This window comes from Panthera onca, chromosome X (genome assembly GCF_046562875.1).
Source record: "Panthera onca isolate mPanOnc1 chromosome X, mPanOnc1 haplotype 2, whole genome shotgun sequence".
NCBI lineage: Eukaryota > Metazoa > Chordata > Mammalia > Carnivora > Felidae > Panthera > Panthera onca.
Genome location: NC_138357.1, coordinates 15,238,385 through 15,254,842, shown reverse-complemented (window position 1 = coordinate 15,254,842; position 16,458 = coordinate 15,238,385). Strand labels below are relative to the sequence as shown.

Genomic DNA, 16,458 nt, shown 5'->3' with positions numbered 1-16,458 from the left:
CTCTTGGCTTTGGCTTTCAGGTACCTTGCCTGGTTTCTCTCCAGTTCCCTCAGTCCTTCCTGATTTTCAGTTTGCCTCTGCCCTGCCCCTTTTGGGTAGTGTCTCCGTTCCCTTCTCTTGAGCCACCTTTCCATTTGGAGAAGGGGCCTTTTTCACACTGCTCCTCTCTTACTTGGCTACTTGTTGCTTGAAGATAGTTGTTTCCAAGTTTCTGGTGTTTGAGATTTTTTTGCCACACACAATACCCTGGTATTTCGGTTAAGTAAGTTTTCTAAACCATCTACAGGCCTCTTGAGGTTCTTGACTTTCTTAACGCCTTCACTTCCTCTTTTGACTAATGCTCACATTTGGTCAGGGCTCCCTTTGCTGCAATGAAGTAAACGAGTGTATAGTGGTGGCGCTGGTTATTCTGACATCAGCGTTTTCAAAGGCTTCACTCACTATGACCTGATCAGTAGCCATTACTGATTATAGGCCCAGGGTGCAGGAGGGTGATAGGCGAAACCAATGGGTGCTTCGTGGCAATCTGTGGCGTCCGAGAATCTGGCTTCTGGCCTGTCTCAGTCACAGTTTCCCTGTATGATAGTTAGAAGGCCATTTCCCTCCTCTGGGCTCAGTTTCCTCCTTTTAATGAGGGGACGACCCACAGGAAGGACAGGGATATATAACTGAGGTCCCAGTGATTCGGTTTCCATTACTACCTTTTTAATGTGTACCCTTGTCCATGAGTAAAGCGTTGCACTGAGACTTGGGCAAGAGTTTTGGATCCGTCCAGTGTCTGAACCTTGGAGTCAGCATTTAGATCTGGACTGATGGCTGTGGTTGGGCTGTCTGGCTCTGGAGAAGAGGGTCCTGAAATCCCATTCTCAGTTCTACCATGCCCTTCCCTGTACTCTGGCTCTCCACAATGTCTTTTCCACAATGGTCTGAGGAACAGAGCCAACCAAGCCTACCGTTTCTTTGACAACAGTGATTCTTAACTTTTTTTTTTCTGGATCGGGGTCCCCTTTGAGAAGCTGATAAAAGCTAGGGACCCTGTCCACCCAAGAACGCATGTACCCGCATCCATACCCACAGAGACATGTACCTGTCTGAACCCAATCGTAGAGTGTTCGTGATCTTTGAAGACAATCCACAGAGTCTGGGTTCTAGGGACCCTCGGTTAACCCCTGCTCTACAAAATGGCTCCTGGCCTTCACGGAGCCCAGCATCCTCCCCTGCAGCTTGGTTGTGCTCTGACTTTATGGACTAGGACCAGTGTGGGTGATCAGCGAGCCACCAGACTCGATCCAGAGCCTTGACTGTATCTGGAAGGAGCCAGCTCCCTCTTGGACGGTGATTCTGTAGCTGAGAAGCTGTGCTAAGCTCTGCCAATGATAATAAGGAGAGGGAACGGGGGCCAAGTGGGCAGATTCTCACGGCATCTCAGGTCGAAGGGCTTGTCTGGCCAGAGACTTGCTGGTGGCTGTGGAATGGCTGGGAAGTGCTTCTGTGGTTGGCAAATGAAGAGGAGAATCCATGCTTTCTGCTATAGCAGCCAAGATCTATGAACGAATAGCCAAGTAAAGAGTAAGATAAAGGCCCAAGTGAGAGGGATGTATGTTCAGATGAAAAGTGGCTGAGTGAGGGTGAAGGACTGCTCCTGGGCGAAATGAGCAGACTTAGAGAGCCACTGGCCTAAAAAAGAAGCAAGCCTAAGGAAAAGTAAATGGTGGGGGAGGGGGGATGTTTTTAGGGAGAACTTCCCTCACACTGATATTCTATTTCTTTATGGAGAGGTCACGATTTCCTTTGCCGAGAGCCCGCTCATCTGTGCCATGGAACTGTGAGGTGTCAGGGGGATGTTGAGACCCAGAGAGTGGAGATTAGAAGGAGCTGGGCAAAGGGCACTGGCGTCGTTTGGTTTATGCAGATGCACCCTTAATGTACCTACATTTGGTCCATTTTGAAGCACGATGTCCGTGCTGGAGGCTGAGCTGTGTTGAGTGCCGGCTGTAGGCACCCTCCGTGGTGAACATTTATGGAGGGTAACTGTCCAAGATACGGAGCTTGTGAAAGAGCTCTGGCTAGACTGGCAGCATCGGGGCAAAGCTCCTTTGGAGCCAACAGGCGGAAGGAAAAGGGGTCAGCTAATTGGAATTAATTGTGTCGGCCTGGGGCATCTGCTTGGCATCCTGAATTTACCCTTGGCGTTGGACCCAGCCAGAGAGTTGGCGCGGCAGCGGGAGTGTAACTGTGGCAGGAGGAGAGTCCTGCTTTTCCTGTGGTGGTGTTCAGGTGGCACAAGCCAATGGGGCTTAGAGGCTGAATAGCTTCTTTGGCTCAAATGTAGCACTTTCCCTGCCTAAGGCAACGTGCCATTTCTGTGGGTGGTTGTAGGTGAGCTCATGGGGAAATAGCCAGGGAAATGTTTGTAATCAACCACTTCAGGGGCGGAAGGGTGAATTGCTGCTAATGAACCACTCGCCATCACTTATTTGCCCCACCACAAATAGAGACAGTTTGGGTTGCCCAGAAGTTGTTTCTCTTTCTTCTTGGACCTCTTTTATCCTCTTTATGGTCAAGGACTTTCAGGAGAGAACTTGGGAGAGTTGGTCACCAGAGTGAAGGTGCTGAGGACGCGTACCTGGCCTGTAGAATTAGTGAACCCCCTAGGTTGCTGGGGGCTCTTTGAGTGTCATTAGTCTTCACTTGGGTCCGTGGGCCTTTCAGAAGACTTTGACTTCTTCTTTAGCTTTTGCCATGCAGCGCTAGACCGGGGTACCTGCCATCACTTTTGCTCATCCGTGTTGGCAGGCCGTGCTCTGCGTCTCAGACTCAACTGCCAGAGCCACATCCAGCGGAGGCAGTGCCAGAAACGCAACAGCTCATGTTCTGTTCCGTGGGCAACGGGAATGGGGGCTATACGGAACATACTAGAGTCTGCTGTACTGAGTTTCTGCTTCTAGCGCAAACAGCCTGTTCTGCAGCCCCCTACGCTGGCACCGAGGACTTTGCCTCAGAGTGGCCCTGGCAGTCAGCCTGGCCATGCGGAAAGTGCCCTCTGGGTTGTGGACTAGGGAATGTCAAGACGCTTGTCAGCTGGTCGTTACAAGGGCACGGCAAGAGCAGAGACACCGGGAAAGATAATGTGGCACAGGAGCAAGAGAACTGGCGGGAGTAGCGGGTCCCCAGAGAAGCCTTCCTTCCTGACGACTTTCAACTTCCAAGCTCCTCCTCTCACTTTTTAATTATTTTTTTTTATTGTGGAAATTCTCAAACATATGCAAAATTGAAGACAATAGCGTTATAAGCCATACGTACCCATCACCTGGCTGAAGCCATTATCAGAGCCGGTCGTGTTTCATTTCATTCCGACCCACTTCCTTCTCCCATCCCCTGGAGCGCTACAACAAAAACAGCTTTATTGAGGCATAATTTACAAACCATAAGACTCACCCATTTTAAGTGTAAAACTCAATGGCTTCTAGGAAATTTACAGATTTGTACCACTGTCACCACATCCAGTTGTAGAACATTTTTTATCACCCCAACGAGATTCCTCATATGCTCATTTCACTGCACTGTCTTTCCCACCCGAGCCCCCTGCAACTATTAATCTACTTTCTGAATATGTTTGCCATTTCTGGACATTTTATATACACGGAATCATACAATATGCAGATTTTTGCATCTGGCTTCTTACACTTAGCATAATGTTTTTGAGCCTGTAGAATGTATCAGTAGTTTGTACGTTTTTTATGGCTGAATGATATTCCATCGTATATGGACATACCACATTTCATTTATACATTGACCAGTTGATGGACCTTTGGGTTGTTTCTACTTTTTGGCCATTATCAATAATACTGTTAGTAATATTCACTCCTGGAACATTTTGAAGCAAACCTCTGACATCATTTCATCCGTAAATAGTTCAGGATGTATCTCTGAATTAAGCACAGGAGCCTTTAAAAAAACCAACCATAAACACAATGCCATTATCACATGTGAAATAATCAACAATAATTCCTTTAAAAACTTTTTTTAAAGTTTATTTATTTATTTATTTTTAGAGAGAGCACGGGCAGGGGAGGGTCAGAGAGAGAGGGAGAGAGAGAATCCCAAGCAGGCCCTGCACTGTCAGCACAGAGCCTGATGTGGGGCCCAAACCCACAAACCGTGAGATCATGACCTGGGCTAAAAATCAAGAGTCGGACGCTTAAGTGACTAGGCCACCCAGGCGCTCCTATTTATTTATTTTTGAGAGAGTGAGCGAGCAGGGGAGGGCCAGAGAGAGGGAGACAGAGAATCCCGAGCAGGCTCTGCGTTGTTAGTGCAGAGCCCGATGTGGGACTCAAACTCAGAAACCGACCTGAGCCGAAGCCGAGTCTGATGCTTAACCGACTAAGTGACCCAGGTGCCCCAACAATAATTCTTTAATAATCCAATCAGTACTAAAAGTTCCAGTGATCTCTTAGATGCCATAGGATTTTTAAAGTTATAGTTTGTTCAGATCTGGAGCTAAATAAGGTCTTTAACTGAGATCGCTTGATATAGATTTAAGCCTTTTTATCTACAGGTTCCCCTATATCCTGTCTTTCCAATTTATCTGTTAAAGAAATGAGATCATTGGTTCTGTAGTTTCCCAGAGTCTGGATCTTACTGATCGCATCCCTGTGATGTCTTTCTTTTTTTTTTTTTTTTTAAATTTTTTTTTTAATGTTTATTTATTTTTGAGACAGAGAGAGACAGAGCATGAACAGGGGAGGGTCACAGAGAGAAGGAGACACAGAATCTGAAACAGGCTCCAGGCTCTGAGCTGTCAGCACAGAGCCCGACGCGGGGCTTGAACCCATGAACCGTGAGATCATGACCTGAGCCGAAGTCGGACGCTTAACCGACTGAGCCACCCAGGCGCCCCCCTGTGATGTCTTTCAACACCTTCCTCAGTCCTTTGTATTTTCTGTAAGTTAGTAGTTGGACGGAAGCTTCGTCAGACTCCGGTCTGCCTTTCAGCAAGACCCCTTCACAGAAGGTGCCATGTACTTCTGTCAACAGATGAGCGGCGTCTGGTTGTCCCTCTCTTGGCGATGTTAACAGCCATTGCGGATCATTACCTAGATTCAGTTGTTCGTGAGGTGGACCATTTTCTGAAGGGATCCTGGACGAGGCTCTGTCCTTTTCAACCAAAGCACCTCAGGGAGCTTGCGGAACTCATGTTCAAACTGAGGCAGCAGCTCTGCATGATGAGGTAGGTCTGCAAACTCTGGAGCCTTCGCAGGGGTGTGTGCTTTGGATGGAGCCACTTGGGTGGCCTGCCATGGTCTATCAAGAAGTCTCAACCCTTTAGGCCTTCTTCCGTGTCCTCATCAGTTCGGGCTGCTGTAAGAAAACAGAAATTAAACAGCAGACATGTGTTTCTCCGCGTCCTGAAGGCTGGGAAGTCCAAGATCAAGGCACATTTGGTGCCTGGTAAGAACCCATTTCCAGGTTCATAGCTGTCTTCTCACTGTGTCCTCCCATGGTGGAAAGGGTGAGGGGAACTCTCTAGAGTCTCTTTTAGAAGGGCACTGACCCCGTTCATGAGGGCTCCACACTCACGACCTAATCGCCTCCCAAAGGCCCCACCTCCAAATAGCCTCACACTGGGGGTTAGGATTTCAACACGTGGATCCTGGGGAGACACAAGCATCAAGACCGTAACACTCCGTCTCTCCAGCTACTGGGTTCTGTGGTGTCCACACTGCCCTGTTGTGTTTCCGATTTCCAACATCCCGACCGCTGTTCTGCCTTTTTTTTCATCACGTTTCTTCATCAGCCCTTGCTTTCTCCCCCTCACTGCCCATCTTTCCATTTCTGACCAGTGACAGCCAGTTTGGGCAGTGCATTATGGGGAAGAGGGAGAGATCTCCAGCCCAGCACATCTGATTGCTCCACAGCACTCGAAACACATTCTAGCAAATTGTGGAGAAGACGGGAATTGGCTGGACAGCAGTGTTTCCTATTAGCATTAATTTGCATTTGGCTTTCTGTAGCATAGATGAGTACCTGTTATCAAAATGCAGGCGCAGAAAGAGACAGAGGCAAACCAAGAAACGGACTCAACTATAGAGAACAAACCGATGGTCACCGGAGGGGAGGGGGTGGGGGGATGGGTGAAACAGGTGACGGGGACCAAGGAGGGCATTTGTCGGGATGAGCCCCGGGTGACGTGTGGAAGTACTGAATCCCTATATTGTACACCTGAAGCGAATGTTACGCTGTGTGTTAACCATGCCGGAATTCGCACAGAAACATAAACAAACAGAGATATGAAACGGGCTGCAAACGAGAAGAGTGGATACAGTGGTGAACGTTGCATTGTGCAAAGGAAGTGATTCACATTTTCACGACTGCTGTTGTCTTTTTAGCAACTGTACCGGTCAGCGGGCCTCACTGTTTCTAATAAACAAACCTAAAAACCAGGAGAAAAAGCAAACAGGGCCACCCTATTTAATTGGTGGAAAGTGACTGATGCTGCAGGCGGAGACACGATCATAATTCAATTTCACAACTGCCTGAGAGCTGCTAGTGCCCAGTGCTGACACGACCTCTGCTCTTGTGGTTCTCGCCAGCTCCCTGGGAAGACACACACACACACACACACACACACACACACACACACGAGACAGCCAGAGAACGGGAGGTAGAAATGAGCAAGTTGCTACAGGATGGCTCCTACAGTAAGTGCCGGGGGGGCGGGGGGGGGGGGGAGGTCAGAGGCAGGAGAAGCTGGGAAGCTGGTGTGGGCCGAGGGAGCTGGCACAGGCTTCTGGAAGGAGGTGAGACCCTGGCATCGGCAGCTCATAAAGGGTCTTAACCATTGGATGCTTCTCCCTTCTGCTCTGCGCGCGGAAAGCAGATCTTGCAAATGTTGACAAGACCCGTGCCTGAGAGTCTGAAAGAAAAGGGTCTGAGTGTCTGGGGCCACCGTGGATCCTGTTGGGAGTGATGACCTCCTGACTTAAGTGGGGAAGTGTCCCTCAACCAGTCTGAGATACCGCAGTGAAAGGGCACCAGCGGAAAGCTTTGGGGGTTATTTCCCAAAGGGAAAAGGGATTACAGCCCGAGTTATTTCTATGAATTCACACGCGTCCTTTCAGCTCTGACAGCTCCTGCTGCCTTGAAGAAGTATGGAAGCAGCCATGTAAGCAGAAGTATGTGTTCCCCATCAGGGAGGCCTTGCATTCAGTGAAAAGAACGCGGCTTCTGCGCGAACCTGGACGGGTTCTACGACCCCGTGGGCCACCGTTTCCCCATCTGCAGAGTGGGGCTGAGAACGCCTCGTGGGATTCCTCTGCGCATCGAGGAAGATGATCAGCGTGAAAGTAGCCAGGGCAGCGACGGCAAACAGTAGGTGCTATTTTGACCATTTGTGATGCCGTCCTGGGGCGTCGCACACGGGAAGCCCCCTTGGTGGGGCACCGTTGCATCTGAGGCGGAGGGTGCCTCGGGACACAGGCAGCCCCCAGGGGCTGTGAGGTGCCGCAGGAGAGCGTCTGAAGGCGCCCGCTCATGCTCATGCAGTTTAAAATGACATTTGCTTGAGCTCCCGTAGGTGTTATGGATGCTTCCCCCTCCTTCATTTGCGTTTTGCTGGGTTGTCATCAGACCGTATCTGATCGGGTGTGCCGGAGAAGTGCGGGACCGCACAGGGTGGCCCGGGGGCGGTGCGGGCGACTAGCGGCGGTTCGGGCGGGCTAAGGAAGATCCGCTGGGGTCCCCACCCTCGCGGAGGCCCCCAGCTCCCCGACCTTGCCCGGCTCGCACCTTAAGCAAGCTGTGCGCACGGCGCCCTCTGGTGTCCCGGCGCGGTCACTGCGCCCGGAGCCCGCCGGCCCCCTCGGTGGGTGACTGCCGGGACCTCCGCCCTGCCCCGCGCCTCCGCCTGCACCCCTCCCCTCCCCGGTATCCCGAGTCCCCCTGGGTGCACAGAACGCGGACCCGGGGGCGCTTCCAGACTTTTATTTCTTTAGCGAAACTGTGCCTAAGACGGGGCGCCCCTTGGGCGCTGGGCTTGGCCGCGCCTGCCCCGAGGGCGCCACCTCCTGCCGATGGCAGAGCCTGCAGCTCAGCGCGGCCGAGGTCTCCACCGCGCCCTGATCCCGACGCTGCTGCCGGTCCCGGTCCCTCGGGGCGGCGTTCCTGCCGGGCCCCGTCTCGCGACGCCCTAGCGGCTGTCATCTGCTGCCCCCACCCCCATTTTCGTTTCGGGAAGCACTCAAAGGAGGGGGGGGCGCTTATCTCTCTGCGGCCCATTCGTAACTAAATGTCATCTGCAGCCCCGGGCATAGCCTCTTCTCCTCGGAAGCCAGAAGGTGCCCGCGTGTCCGTAGAGCGTGGGTGCTGCTGGTTAGAAAAGCCGGTATTTGATCAGACGTAGAAATTGATTTCCACCCCCACGCAGCGTCTGCCGATTGCTCGGCAAACTATTAAAGTAAACTAGATTTAACAAAGGGAAAATAATTTTGCAGGGGCCTGCTGTGCCGAAATGTGGGTTGCTATCGGCACCGGAGCTTAATGAGGACTGAATTATTGTTAATACGTGGACGAAATTTATAGTGCATCATTAATACTTTTGAAAGGCAACATTCCAGGCATTGTTACCTCTCCCTTCTGCAAATGTGGATGCGATTCAAAATGTGTGCCTGAATCGCCTGTGCGTGTTGATCGACAATCTAATTACCATTCCACTTCTGAATTTGGCCATGGGGCTTGTGACACCGGCCTTCATTTTCCCCTTGCTGGGTGTTCTTAATGCCACCGAGATTTCTCTCTGCTCCCTCCTAATGAGTTGGGTTATTGAATAGCAGAGACTGGGAGGATATGCATTCATCACTTCAAATGTTAAAATGTTTTTAACGGCAAAAGTAAGAAGAAGAATTATTATTGTCTCAATTATGGCATTATCTTCTCTTACTTGATTCCCCCCACCCCGCCCCCCGCCTCCCCTCTCCTTTTATGTAAACTCAGCAGGACAGGTTTATCACGAGTATAGCGTTCCGATTCAGTACCCATCACCAAATGCGTTTTCTCTGAAAGGCAGATCTGTAAGAGGTTGGAAGGAGGAAATGATAAGAGAAATACAATTGCAAGAAACAATTGCATGTCCCATTTAAGAAAGTCCAAAGCTTGCAGAAGCACTTGCATCGTGTGGATCTTCTTAAATGTGTTTCTTCTTTTTCTTTTTCCCTTACGTAGCCCTTATATTTTTAATTTTCTTGTTGCACATGTGTGAAGTTCGGAGGTCAAACTTGATTTCTTCTGCCAGTGTTCAAATGCTTCGTTTCCCTCTGTAACTGTGCAACCTCTGCTTCCTTTGTTTTGTTTACTTGGGTCTTCCTGGGAGATTGGGTTGGTCGGTAAGCCTCAGACTGGACTCCCAGAAAAGGCCATTGGGTGTCTTGGTGGTATTACTAGTACTTTTCAAGATGTGAAGGATAAGGGGAGTGGCCTGACTCGCTCTGTCCCAACTCTTGATCTCCGGGGCGTTTTTTTGGGGGGGAGCTGGGCCAACCCGAGGTCACCCAGGCGTTGTGGGCACCTAGGAGTTAAAGCTTGGAATCTCATTTCCACCAAGGGCTAGTACTGTGAGCACTTCTTCTATGATTCTGAGCCTACGTTTCCTCACGTGGAAAAGGAGAACAGCAACCTGTAGAGCTGAGTGGGGGTCAGAGGGGTTCATCAAACGGGCAGCAGGGAGAGTTCAAGTTATTGTTGTTCTTTCTACTTTGTTGAGATTGTGAATCCTGAGCAGTTGTGCACACACGTGTGTGTGTGTGTGTGTGTGTGTGTGTGTGTGTGTGTGTGTGTTTGTAGGAAGGGAGAAGAGAGAGAAAGAAAAGGAAGTCTTCCATTAGAGGAAAGACATATTGTGCTTGTGAATTGGAAGAACCAATATTATTAAAATGTCCATGCCACCCAAAGCAATCTATGCCTTCAGTACAATCCCTGTCAAAATAACAATAGCATTTTTCACAGAACTGGAACGAATAATCACTAAATGCGTATGGAACCACAAAAGCCCCTGAAAAGCCAAAAGAAATCTTGGGAAAGAAGAATAAAGCTAGAAGCATCCTGCTTTCTGTTCTCAAACTACACTCCAAAGGTATAGTAATCAAAACAATATGGTACTGCTACCAAAACAGACACATAGATCAATAGAACAGAATAGAGAGCCCAGAACTAAACCCACACGTATACGGCCAATTAATCTACAGCAAAGGAAACAACACTTTACAGTGGAGAAAAGACAGTCTCTTCAATAAATGGTGCTGGGGGTCCCTGGGGGGCTCAGTCAGTTAAGCCTCTGACTCTTGATTTTGGTTCAGGGCATGATCTCGCAATTCATGGGATCAAGCCCCACATCAGGCTCTGTGCTGACAGTTCGGAACCTGCTCGGGGTTCTCTCTCTCTCTCTCTCTCTCTCCTCTCTTCCTGCCCCTCCTCTGCTTGCTTGTGCGTGCTCTCTCTCTCTCTCTCTCTCTCTCTCTCTCTCTTTCAAAATAAATATATAAACGTTAAAAAAAGAGATGGTGCTGGGAAAACTGGACAACTACATGCAAAAGAATGAAACTGGATTACTTTCCTTTTTTAAAAAAATGTTTCTTTTATCTTGAGAGAGAGAGAGAAAGAGAGAGAGAGTGAGCAGGGGAAAGGCAGAGAGAGAGGGAGAATCCCAAGCACGCTCGTTGTGGTCAGCACGCAGAGCCCGACACAGGGCTTGAACTCATGAAACTGTGAGATCATGACCTGAGCTGAAATCAAGAGTTGGCGACTAACCCACCTGAGCCACCCAGGTGCCCTGAAACTGGATTCCTTTCTCACAACATACACGAAGACGAACTACAAATGGATTAAAGATCTAAATGTAAGACCTGAAACCATAAAACCCCTAAAAGAAAACGTAGGCAGTAAACTCTTGGACATCAGTCTCGGTAATGCTTTTGGATTTGTCTTCTCAGGCAGGGGTAAGAAAACCAAAAATAAACAAGTGGGACTACATCAAACTAAACACTGAAGGAAGCTATCAACAAAACGACAAGGCAGCCTATTGAATGGGAGAAGATATTTGCAAATGATACATCCTATAAAGGGTTAATATCCAAAATATATGAAGAACTCGTACAACTCAACACCAAAAAACAATCCAATTAAAAACTGGGCAGAGGACCTGAATAGACATTTTTCCAAAGAAGACACACAGATGGCCAACAGACACATGAAAGCATGCTCAACATCACTAGTCATCAGGGAAATGCAAATCAAAACCACAATGAGATATCGCCTCACGTCAATCAGAATGGCTAGAATCAAAAAGGTAAGAAATAACAAGTGTTGGCAAGGATGTGGAGAACAGGGAACCCTTGCACACTGTTGGTGGGAATGTAAATTCGTGCAGCCATTATGAAAAACAGTATGGAGGTTCCCCCCCCAAATTAAATAGAGAACTACCCTATGATCCAGCAATCCCACTTCTGGGTATTCATCTGAAGAAAACAAAAACACTAATTTGAAAAGGTAAGTGCACCCCCCCCCCATGTTCATTGCAGCATGATTTACAATACTTACGATACAAAAGCAATCTAAGTGTCCATCCATACATGAATGGATAAAGAAGGCGTAGTATACACAATCACAAATGTGTGCGTGCACACACGTGCACACAAACACACATATACACGCACACGCACACACCGGAATATTACCCAGCCATAAAAAAAAAAAAGGAATGAAATCTTGCCACTTGCGACAACATGGGTGGGCCTATAGGGTATTAAGTGAAGTAAGTCAGTCAGAGAAAGACACCTAGGATTTCACCTATATGTGGAACCTAAAAAACGGAACAAATGAACAAACAACCAGAAACAGACTCACAGACACAGAGAACGAACTAGTGGTAGCCAGAGGGGAGGGGGTGGGGGGATGGGCAAAAAGATGGAGGGCATCCAGAGGTACAAACTTCCAGTTAGAAAATAAATAGGGGATGAAAAGCATAGCATAGGGAATATAGTCAATAATATTGCAATGACTTCCTATGGTGACAGACGGTAACTAGACTTACCGTGGTGATCATTCTGTAATGTATATAAGTGTTGAATCACTATTCTGTACACCTGAAACGAATGTGATATTGTATGTCAGCTATGCTTCAACAATAAAAACAGAAATCTTCCATTAGAATTCTTTTCACGTAGGAATCGTGAAGTGCAGTGACTCCTAGGACAGAGAGGCAGGAGCATTTGTGTTCAGTGGGGACGAATGCCAGGGTCAGTGTTGTGACAGAATGGAAATATTTCTGAGCTTCTCAACCCGCGGACAAGGCTAGATTGGATGGCTGAGGACTTTTCCCGAAACCGACAGGATGCTGAACCATCGTCAAGTCTACCAATCAGGTACAAGGAAAACAATCTCCAAAACAATGAGAAGCACTGAAACCAGGGCAAGAAGAGCGGAAGTTAGACCCAGAAATAACTCTGCGAGTGAGGGCTGTGATCAGTGTTTGGCAAAGGAAGAAAATGAAATACCACCGTTCTGTGGAAATACAGAATTTCTGAAGAGCCTCGCCTGGAAGCACAACCCTATCGATGGGCTCCTGATGCAGTGGCTGCCTCTGCAGGTGCCTTTTCGCCTCACATTCTCACATACGTGCACATTTCTCCTTTCTGTTTGGAAGCTGAGATTGATATCGTCTATGTAGGATTCGGCTGAAAGAAAGAGATTTCCAGAATCGAAGTTCCCTCTTGCCCGAACAGTATTAGCAGGCCTGGAATGGGTTTTATTCCGGGGGAAGCTTTTTATTCATACGTTAGCTTACAGACACACCAAATGCCTGATCATCAGGAAGATTTTAATCTTCACAAGGCGACAAGCAGTTTTGGTTGCTATGGCATTTGTCAATATCATTTCCATTACACAGCCTCTTACAGAACCTTCATTTCTATAAAACCTACTCAGGATTTCAGTCCTACTGCTGCTACTTTTTTTGTTGCTGTTGGCCAAATATGTCGTGGTTATAGTATTGACAAAGCTTTCCGGGGCAACACCAACTCCATTTCTTCAAGCATTAACAATACCAGGGTAGCTGTGACATTGCAGTTCTTTAAAACTCTCTCGGGATTTCTGTACAGATGACGGCTTTGAATCTGGCATTCTTTTCTGCCAGGCTAGAAAAGTAAGCTTTTGCAAATACATTGAAGGGGAAGTTAATTTGTAGCTAAGTGGGAGTGGGGGAGATATGTGACATGTTATATAAGCTTCTAAAATGTCTTGTTCCTTCAATGGGTACTCTTATGACTAAAAGTTGATTTCTCCTGGAGGTGGGGTTAGTTTTCATCAGAAATGTGATGGTATGTCTTACATTAGTTATTAATTGGTAGAATCTCTGTTTTGCGTGTGCCCCGGAGAGGGTGGGATTAGCTCTTTGTCCCAGATTGGTTTTGAAATTGAGGCCGATGATCCCATTCATGCACCAAAGGTGGTATGGAAAAGCTACCATGAGGCTCTTTGGGGGCAACGGGGCAGGCTCCCAAGCTGGTCCATTTAGCTTGAATGAAGGAAGACGCTAGTGGCTTTGGTTTTATTGAGATTGGGGCCTGGGGTAGGGGTGAGGGTTCCTATGCACGGGCTGAGGTTCTGGTGGTTCGATCTACCCTGTCGGCACAAAGGGAGGGATTACCCAGGCTTCCTTATGGGCTTGCTCAAATGTGGGACAAAAGGCAGAGGAGGAGCGAGGCTTCAAAGATGTCAGCAAGCAAAAAAATGGAGTCAGAGTCTTTTTTTTTTTTTTTAACAGGCTCCAGGCTCCGAGCCATGGGCACGTCCGAGCCCGACGTGGGGCTCGAACTCACAGACTGCGAGATCATGACCTGAGCCGAAGTCGGACGCTCAACTGACGGAGCCACCCAGGTGCCCCAGACTCTTTTTTGTTGTTGTTGTTGTTTTGTTTTAAATCGACATATCCTAGTTGCTTTATTTAATTTTTCACTTTAAAACAAGACCAAAATCAAAACCTTCCAACTTATACTTTTCAACCTGAAAGAATCAAAGAATAGCTATAATTCTAAAATAGCATCAATACAGCCAATATTATTCTTGTGACTATTACTGAGCTATACTGAAACAAGGTAAGATATAAATACCTGGCTTTGTACTTAATTTGAAGTGTTGCCACTAAAATCAATTACAGGTGTTTATTCTGAAAGCCATTACTAGGAAGGTTGAAGACTCAAATGCTGATGATGGTTTCAAAATTAAATTTATAGAATACCCAGAAATAGGTTGCATTGTAGACCTGTAGACAGTTTTCAAATTCTCATTAACAACAATTTTTTAAAAAGGCGTAGAAGGGGGGCGCCTGGGTGGCTCAGTCAGTTAAGCGTCCGACTTCGGCTCAGGTCACGATCTCGCGGTCCGTGAGTTCGAGCCCCGCGTCGGGCTCTGTGCTGACAGCTCAGAGCCTGGAGCCTGTTTCAGATTCTGTGTCTCCCTCTCTCTCTGGCCCTCCCCCGTTCATGCTCTGTCTCTCTCTGTCTCAAAAATAAATAAACGTTAAAAAAAAAAAAAGGCGTAGAAGGCTACTCTTTTCATATAAATTGGGAGTTTTAACATCTCCCTTTAGTGCCTTCAATTGTCACATGGCAATAAACCAAAGACCCGAATAATTTCAAATGATGACAGACACTCTTTAGGCAAAATTCTCGTTTCAGTACGTTTAATGTCGTGTACATCAAATTAGAGTAAAAAGATGACTATGAACAAGGTGTAGCCTCTGTATTTTCGTGAACAGCACCCCAGATTATGGCAAACCCAGCTTATATTCCACCATCAAGTTCGGTTCTCCCATTAGTTCACTTTGTGATGGCTCATTAAGAATATGTTCAAATGCAATAGTCTGATCATTACCCCTCAAAGTATCCAGTGAAAGGTTAGAGCTTGGAGGAAATGGAAGACGCTGAACCCGCTGTACTGCCTTGAATTCCATTTGTAATTTTAGTGGAACAAACAGACCCTGGATGTTTCTCAGTATGGAAGAATTCATTTTATCTTGGTTGAGCTGGAATTTTTTTTCTGAAATTTCAAGAGGATGACTAGGCAAAAGTTCATTCTTCACACAAGGAAGACCTTTTCGAAGAAGATCATGACTTTCATAAAGGTCCACTTGCTCAAAGTTCAGTAACTGGAATGCTGTCCTTTAGCTGTGATCCGAGACCTTTGACATTCATCTTCAACTTGCTCTGTGAACAGTCTCTCCGCCCTGTTATCATTAGCCGGCCCCACTGCTCACTTGGAGTCAGCCTCTTTTTTTTTTTTTTTTTTTTTTTTTTAATTTTTTTTCAACGTTTTTTATTTATTTTTGGGACAGAGAGAGACAGAGCATGAACGGGGGAGGGGCAGAGAGAGAGGGAGACACAGAATCGGAAACAGGCTCCAGGCTCCGAGCCATCAGCCCAGAGCCTGACGCGGGGCTCGAACTCACAGACCGCGAGATCGTGACCTGGCTGAAGTCGGACGCTTAACCGACTGCGCCACCCAGGCGCCCCAGAGTCAGCCTCTTTATTGCAATTCACCTTTGATGTTTCACAGATGACTCAGTTGTACCTTATTTCATTTATTTGAATTTGAATGTGTTTAAGAAAGCCGTTATGATGCTTTATGAGGGCTGCAGCCTGCAACCAGTTTAAGGGAAGGGAATGTTCCACTGGATACCTTGTTCAAGAGCCCAGCATTGTGTATTTTACGAAGTGACATGAATGCCTTGTTCACCATCAGTGATGTCTGGAACTCTGAAGAGAATAAGGAGTGCCTGGCTGAGACCTTGTATTGTGGCATTAAATGCACGCAGAGAGAAGTGTGACCTTGGTTTATATTTTGGGTATCTGTGAGGCAATACATTCCCGGTGTTCCTTACCCCAAGGGGAGCAACCTTGGATAAGGAATTGTTGCCACTGGTCAGACCAGAGGGCCAGATCAGTGGAAATAGCACAAGAGTCTGTAAAAATGTGCGTATGCGACCGATTGTTGGCCAGGTATTGTCTAGTGCTAAGATGATGGCCTGAAGTTTGGCTCATTTTGCTGACAGTGGCGTCCTCTCTTTGATTAGGGACATCCAGGTTAGATGACAGACAGCAGCTGTCCAGCAGCACTGCTGAATGTAAAGGGTACAAACTCCCTTTTCTGATCACTCAGTTGAACTCAAGGGGCTCCCCATGTGGTCATTGAGCATAAGAGAGGGATACTATTTTTCGGCACCATCGTATCTGTTAAGAACACTGAGGAAGGGGAGGGCCCCCTTCTTAGAGGTGAGATATACCAGAGGCCAGGTTTGTAAGTATCATGGAAGTATCATTTTCGTTTCATAAGAAGGGGTGTTGCCTCCACGATCAAAAGAATACTGAGTCACCCGTGAGAGTTTCCGTCTTCAGAAGGGCCCAGTAT

General features: G+C 47.5%; 1 pseudogene; it reads right to left on the bottom strand.

The window, feature by feature from the left end:
• Nucleotides 1-14,818: 14,818 nt before the first annotated feature.
• Nucleotides 14,819-15,321, bottom strand: LOC145713691 (proteasome maturation protein pseudogene; annotated as a pseudogene).
• Nucleotides 15,322-16,458: the final 1,137 nt, after the last annotated feature.